Source organism: Amblyraja radiata, chromosome 32, assembly GCF_010909765.2.
Source record: "Amblyraja radiata isolate CabotCenter1 chromosome 32, sAmbRad1.1.pri, whole genome shotgun sequence".
Taxonomy (NCBI): domain Eukaryota; kingdom Metazoa; phylum Chordata; class Chondrichthyes; order Rajiformes; family Rajidae; genus Amblyraja; species Amblyraja radiata.
In genome coordinates, this window is record NC_045987.1 from 1,944,565 (window position 1) to 1,952,937 (window position 8,373).

Here is an 8,373-nt window from a genome sequence, read left to right on the forward strand (position 1 = left end):
GCCTGTCCCACTGAGTTACTCCAGCATTCTGTATCTAACTCTGGTTTAAACCAGCATCTGCAGTTCCTTCTCTACACATAATGTAGCCAATGCTTGTTCAGCAAATGACCAGTTCACATTAAACCATTCTCCTGCTTTAGTGACTGTAACATTATGAATATAGACACTTACAGCAGTTAGACAACAAATCAATTTTCAGATGAGCTAACAATTTGTTAGACCCAGCTGGAGCAGTAGCCAGTCCCACTGAAGGCAGAAACATGAACAAGAAAAATATTGGTACCACCTTGTATTAGAGTCATAGAGTCTTACGGCATGGAAACTTTGACCCAACCTCCCCACACCGGCCAACATGTCCCATCTACACAAGAGCCTGTTTCCATAAGGACACAAAGTGCTGGAGTAACCCAGTGGGTCAGGCAGCATCTCTGGAGAACATGGATAGGTGTAGGTTTGGGTTGAGACCCTTCTTCAGTCCCATGTTCTCCAGAGATGTGTCCTGACCCACTGAGTTTCTCCAGCACTTTGTGTCCTTTTGTGTACAAGCCAGCGTCTACAGTTTTTGGTTTTTATGGAGAAGATAATATGATGTGTTAATTATAAGAAGACCAGTTGGGTATCAATTGCAGGAGCACACCTGTCTATTGACTTTACCTATTCCTATAATCACTTGACACACCTTTTATGAGTGAACACGTTGTATTTGGATGAGAAAGTTGTCACCAGCTGTACAAACGATAAAGATAGTTCCTGCAATTAAACGTAGAAATTAAATGCCTGTAAAAGATATATTACAGGAATCTAGACACACCTTTCCCACTTTGGACTGGAATGAATGTTTTAAGGAGTGCCATTAATACCGTGACATTTAATGAGGTTTATAACACATGGTGGAGTGCAGCAGTGTTTGATTCCGTGCGGGCAGTTCCATAGATCCATTGCAAGATTACTCTGATTGTTGATACCGATGCATGGGCAGTTTATACCCCAGTGGGGTGTGTTCCTTCTACATGCCAAAGAACTGCGGGTTTGTAGGTTATTAAAGTGCACTGTCCCACTTACGCAATTTCTTTCGGTGACTACAGGAGACTAGGCTGTCACCACATGGTCGCAGGGTTGCGCCTGTATGGTCGTGAGTCGTCTCCACAAGTCACCTAAAGCCCCTGTCCCACTTAGGAGACCTAAACAGCAACCTCTGGTGACCTTGCCCGCCACCCAAGGTTTCCATGAGGTCACCGGAGGTTTTGGTCACTCTCCCTAATGGGCGAAAGTGGTCTCCGCATGGTCGAGGCTTCATCTAGGTCGCTGCTATTTTTTCATCATGATTAAAACCGGCCTCGACTAAAAATAGGTTGCTGTTTTAAAAATCGATCCTTTTTTAGTCGCAGGTCTAATTGAAGCTGGTTTTCTTCATAGTCGAGGAAGGTTTTCAACATGTGCGTGGGAGGTGGTAGGAGGTTGCAGGTCACCTCGACCTTGATTTTTTTTTTTTGGGAGGCAGGCAAGGTCACCAGAGGTTGCTGTTTAGGTCTCCTAAGTGGGACAGGGGCTTAAAAGAGTCGCCGGGTGCTGACTTTGGCGACAACCTACGACTACCAACGTCAACCGGCGACAGGTGCCGGCGACTGAATTGTCTTCAGTTGTCGCCGACAGGTTCGTAGCTTGTTGCGGGTGGACGTAGGTGGACGTCCTAATGGGTCGCCGGTTGTCGGTAGCTTGCCGTCGACTAGGCGGTAGGTTGTCGTAGACATTGTCGTGGCGGGGTCCAGTCGCCAATTTTTCGGCCGAAAAAATCGCCTACGTGGGACAGGCCCTTTAGCCTGTATAAATTGTCCCTAGTGTGTCGGGAGTAGATGCGGAAGTGAGATAATTTAGGATTGGTGTAAGCAGATGATCGATGGTCGACATGCACTCAATGGGCTGAAGGGCCTGTTTCCATCCATTCCATCCATCAATCCATCCATCAATCCATCCATCAATCAATCAATCAATCAATCAATCAATCAATCAATCAATCAATCAATCAATCAATCAATCAATCAATCAATCAATCAAATGTGTGCATCAGAGTGCCTGCGGTTTAGTCTGAGGGGTGTAATCACTGTTTGTCAAACTCCTCTACATTTCAACCATAACTAGCAATAACAGTAGCTGAGTTTTAGGTTGTCTGAATAGTCCCTTTGTCCCTCGCTAAATGTCTGATAAGATACGAGTCCTGCCTTAATTTGAATATACAAACATGTGCAATGAGCAGCCAGCTGGGATTTAGTTCCCACACAGGCGTCTAGTTTGTACAAAGAGCTTTTTGCCATCCTAAAGTAAGAACAAAGTCCTTCTCTGATTCAGCAACAACAAGAACAAATTTAATTTCATGCAAAGAATTAAAAAGTTTCCATGATAAATTTACTGGGACAATGATTACAGTAAAATAACGGCACTGTAAATCGATGTTCTCTCAACCAAAACCTGTGGTATTGGGTGATGTTAGTTTAGTTTAGAGATGTAGTATGAAAACAGGCCCTTCGGCCCACCGAGTCTGTGCTAACCAGCGATCCTCACACACTAACACTATCACACACACACACACACACACACACACACACACACACACACACACACACACACACACACACACACACACACACACACACACTCACACTCACTCTGGGGATAATTTACATGTATACCAAGCCAATTAACCAACAAACCTGTGCGTCTTTGGAGTGTGGGAGGAACCCAGAGATCTAGGAGAAAACCCACGTAGGTCTCGGGGAGAACGTGCAAACTCCATACAGACAGCACCCGTGGATGGGATCAAATGCGGGTTTCTGATGCTGCAAGGTAGCAACTCTACCGCTGTGCCACCATGGAAGAAAGTTTAAGTATTGACAGTCATAAAAACTGAATTTGCACGTTCTCCCCGTGACCTGCGTGGGATTTCTCCGGGTGCTGCGGTTTCCTCCCACACTCCAAAGACGTACCAGTTTGTAAGCTAATCGGCTTGGTATAAAATGTAAAAATTGTCCCTAGTGTGTGTAGGATAGTGTTAATGTGCGGGGATCGCTGGTCGAAGGATCAGTTTCCGTGCTGTATCTCTAAACTAAACTAAAAACGAAACTAAAACTAAAAACTTGCCTCTCACATCTCCATTAAATGTTCCCCATGTGAAATTATTAATGATTCCCAGGTATACAGTGCAGATAAGGAATGTATGTGGAATTCATTGCCACAGGCAGCTGTGGAGGCTAAATCATGGGGTATTTTTATGGCAGAGATTGACAGATTCTTGATTAGTACGGGTGCCAGGGTTACGGGGAGAAGGCAGGAGAATGGGGTTGAGAGGGAAAGATAGATCAGCCATGATTGAATGAGTGGAGACGAAGGGCCGAATGGCCTAATTCTGCTCTTAGATCTTGTATAAAGCCGCCAAATGCTTTCTGAGAAGATTACGGAGAGTCGGTTTGTCAAGGAAGACTCTCTCTAACTTCTACAGGTGCACAGTAGAGAGCATACTGACCGGTTGCATCGTGGCTTGGTTCGGCAACTTGAGCGCCCTGGAGAGGAAAAGACTACAAAAAGTAGTAAACGCTGCCCAGTCCATCATCTGCTCTGGCCTTCCTTCCATCGAGGGGATTTATCGCAGTCGCTGCCTCAAAAAGGCTGGCAATATCATCAAAGACCCACACCATCCTGGCCACACACTCATCTTCCTGCTACCTTCAGGTAGAAGGTACAGGAGCCTGAAGACTGCAACAACCAGGTTCAGGAATAGCTACTTCCCCACAGCCATCAGGCTATTAAACCTGGCTCGGACAAAACTCTGATTATTAATAACCCATTTTCTGTTATTTGCACTTTACCAGTTTATCCATGTGTGTATATATTTATATTATGGTATATGGACACACTGATCTGTTTTGTAGTTAATGCCTACTATGTTCTGTGTGCTGAAGCAAAGCAAGAATTTCATTGTCCTATACAGGGACACATGACAATAAACTCACTTGAACTTGAACTTGCTATTGTCCCTTCGCCTTGAGTTGCAGGCTGAAAAATTGGTTCACATCATATTTGTGAAATATATTTTTATTAGAAGCATAATCACACAATAGCAACACGGTTTGTTTACCAATTACATTAATACAAAGCTTCTGTTCTTTTAATAGAATTTAAAAAAAGATAGAACTGAAAGAGAAAAAACCCCAAAGAATATTACCAATATCAGTTTTGGAGATAGGTGCGTACATTATAAGGCGTGGTTATTCATCCAATCCTGAGCTCGGGTTTCAGTCTAGCTAGAACCAATTTACCTCTTTAAAAAATCAATAAATGGAGACCATATTCTAACAAATAATTCTGGTTTGTCATTTAATACAAATCTCATTTTTTCCAAGACATTTTCTCAGACATTTCTGTAATCCACATTTTAGTTGTGGACGTTGTTGGATTTTTCCAGAATCTTAGTATTAATTTTTTCCCAGTAATTATACTGTAACCAAGAAAATGTATTTGAATTGTTGTAAGTTTTATACTTTGTTCTGATATTCCCAATATTATTAATTTTGGATCGGGATCCAATTTCCACCTATCATTCTGTGTGTTTATTGTGCTTCGAGGTCCAAACGTTCTTTCTGCAAGTCTTTCGGAGAAGAACAACAGTGTCCCGGGTCTCGGGTAATGTCCTGGGTCTCCTCCATGGCCAGAGCGAGCAACACCGGGAATTGGAGGAACAGCACCTCATATTCCGCCTGGGGATTCTGCATCCTGCGGGCATGAACATTGAATTCTCCCAATTTTGTTAGTCCTTGCTGTCCCCTTCCTCAGCCCTCGGGCTCCTCCTCCTCCTTTTTCCTTTCTTCTCCCCGCCCCCCCCCCCCCACATCCCATCAGTCTGAAGAAGGGTTTCGGCCCGAAACGTTGTCTATTTTCTTCGCTCCATAGATGCTGCTGCACCTGCTGAGTTTCTCCAGCATTTTTTTGTCTACCTTCCATTTTCCAGCATCTGCAGTTCCTTATTAAACAACAGTGTCCTGTTGCCTCGACTTATCCATCAGCTAACACGACGAACGCACCTGCCTGTCGGTTACTATACTGCACCCTGTGGACAATTGGACATTGTATTTGCATTCATTCAACCTTGTCGGGACAACTGAGTGTAGTTTGGATGTACAGCATGGAAAAAGGCCCTTCGGCCCACCGAGTCTATGCTACACACACTGGGGATAATTTAGAGAAGGCTATTAACCTACGAACCTGCACGTCTTTGGAATGTGGGTGGGATCCTGGAACACCTGGAGAAAACCCACGCGGTCACGGGGAGAACGTGCGAACTCCGTACAGACAGGACCCGCAGTCAGGGTCTAGGTCTGTGGTGCCGTAAGGCAGCAACTCTACCGCTTCACCACCGTGACGCTGGCTGTGAAGGTCTTTACGATGTTTTACTGATTTGACCATGCCCCATAAAGAGTTTTTTTGTTGGATTGTTATCTTGCCATTTAAAAAAAACACTCCCATGTGGCTTATTCTTCGTGCATTCTTTTCAGACTTTGTGATGCTTTGATATCCTCCCCATGTTTTCCAAATGCTGAGCCTAAAACATATTATATAATCTTTGATAACAGCTGTTCGATTGTGCTGAGCTGTCTGTGTTACAAGCACCTTCCACACGGTGAGATTCAGGCCACTCTCATTAATAATAATATTAATATCCTCGTGTCTGTAGGAAGTCACAGGTATGACATCAAGCTGAAACAACTAACACAACAGCTGGTGTGTTTGTCAGGTTTAGCTGAGTTTAGAGATACAGCGCGGAACAGGCACTTTGGCCCACCGAGTCCGCTCCGCCCAGCGTTCCCCGTACACTAGAACTATCCAACACGCACTAGGGACAATTTACAATCTTTACTTGAAGCCAATTAACCTACAAACCTGTATGAAGAAACTGCAGGTGATGGCTCAAACCGAAGATAGATGCAAAAAGCTGGAGTAACTCAACAGGACAGGCAGCATCTCTGGAGAGAAGGAATGGGTGACGTTTCAGGTCGAGACCCTTCTTCAGACAAAACTTCACCCATTTCTTCTCTCAAGGGATGCTGCCCGTCCTGCTGAGTTACTCCAGCCTTTTGTGTCTAACCTACAAACCTGTACGCCTTTGGAGTGTGGGAGGAAACTGGAGATCCCCTGGAGAAAACCCACGCAGGTCCCAGGAAGAACGTACAAACTCCGTACAGACAGCAGCTGTAGTCAGGATCGAACCTGGATCTCTTACGCTGTGAGGCAGTAACTCTACCGCTGCGCCACCGTGCTTGAATATTTATGTAAAATGTTACCTGAACAAACGTGTAGGAAGGAACTACAGATACTGGTTTAAACTGAAGATAGACACAAGATGCTGGAGTAACTCAACAGGACAGGCAGCATCTCTGGAGAGAAGGAATCGGTGACGTTTCAGGTCGAGACCCTTCTTCAGACTGATGTCAGGGGAAAGGGGGATACATAGATAAGGACGTGTAAGGTGTGAAACCAGGACAAAGGGAATGAGGCTCAATGAAAATATAGAAATTGTTAGCTGGGAGAAGGCAACAACAAAACAAACAGAGATAAAACGAAGTCAGAGACAGTAGAACTGGGAAGGGGGAGGGGATGGAGAGAGAGGGAATGCAAGGGTTTCATGAAGTTAGAGAAGGCAATGTTCATACCGCTGGGGTGTGAGCTGCCCAAGTGAAATATGAGGTGCTGTTCCTCCAATTTGCACTGGGAGGGGAGAGGGGAGAGGGGAGAGGGGAGAGGGGAGAGGGGAGAGGGGAGAGGGGAGAGGGAGAGAGGGGAGAGGGGAGAGGGGAGAGGGAGAGAGGGGAGAGGGGAGAGGGGAGAGGGGAGAGGGGAGAGGGAGGGAGGGGGAGAGGGAGAGAGGGGAGAGGGGAGAGGGGAGAGGGGAGAGGGGAGAGGGGAGAGGGAGAGTTATGGTGTTTAGCAGCCTGAACAAATTTGGCTGCAGTTACCATTCATTTTATTTTCAGCTGTCACTTTGGCAAATCTATGCTGAAGAAATGGAACCTAGCAGCAATTCAGGCATTTCTAGTTGCTCTGATTTGACCCCCTTGCCCACCAGCTGCTGTTACTTGTCGCTCCAAACCTAGCCCCCAAATCACGGTGGCGCAGTGGTAGAGTCACTGCCTCACAGCGCCAGAGACCCGGGTTTGATCCTGACTACGGGTGCTGTCTGTATGGAGTTTGCGCGTTCTGCCCGTGACCTGCGTGGGTTTTCCCCGGGTGCTCCGGTTTCCTCCCACACTCCAAAGACGTGCAGGTTTGTAGGCTAATTGGCTTCACTAAAATTATAAATTGTCCCCAGTGTGTGTAGGATAGTGCTAGTATGCGGGGATCGCTGGTCGGCACGGACTCGGTGGGCTGAAGGGCCTGTTTCTGCGTTGTATCTCAAAATTTAAAACTAAAAAATCATACCATTCGGAAGAGGGGACTAGCAAACTATAGAGGTTTTCTGTTTGGATCAAGTGCAGCACAGATCATGGGGATGATAAAATGCTGTGTATTGCTGTTATATTCTTGGCTTTCACTACTTGGCTTAAGTTTTAAATGACTCATTGGGAGATGGGCGGAAACGCATACATCTCCTTACACAGGCATATGCGGTCACCTCACATGGGGTCATCTTGTACTTTTCTGATGATCAGCCATGTATCTCTGCTAGACAAATGGGCTAAATGTTGTCAGTCTCTCCCTCCCCCTCACCCTCACTCCCCCCCTCTCCCCCTCCCCCCCTCTCCCCCTCCCTCCCTCTCCCATTATGGCCTTGCTTCATCCCTCTTCATACATTCTAGAAGCAGAGTTAGGCCATTCGGCCCATCAAATCTACTCCGCCATTTAATCATGGCTGATCTATCTCTCCCTCCTAACCCTATTCTCCTTGTAACCCCTGACACCCGTACTAATCAAAAATCTATCTCTGCCTACAAAATATCCACTGACTTGGCCTCCACATCCTTCTGTGGCAAAGAATTCCACAGATTCATCACCCACTTACTGAAGAAATTCCTCCTCACCTCCTTCCTAAAAGTATGTCCTATTATTCTGAGGATATGACCTCTAATCTAGACTCTCCCACTAGTGGAAACATCCTCTCCACATCCACTCTGTCCAGGGCTTTCACTATTCGGTAAGTTTCAATAAGTCCCCCCTCATCTCTAAACTGCAGTGAGTACAGGTATATAACTCTCCTATATCTGCTCCTATAACATGAATTTCCCTCTGAACCCATCTCATCCAAGGGGGAATGCATGCCTCAGAGGGTGGCACGGTGGCGCAGCGGTAGAGTTGCTACCTTACAGCACCAGCGACCCGGGTTCGATCCTG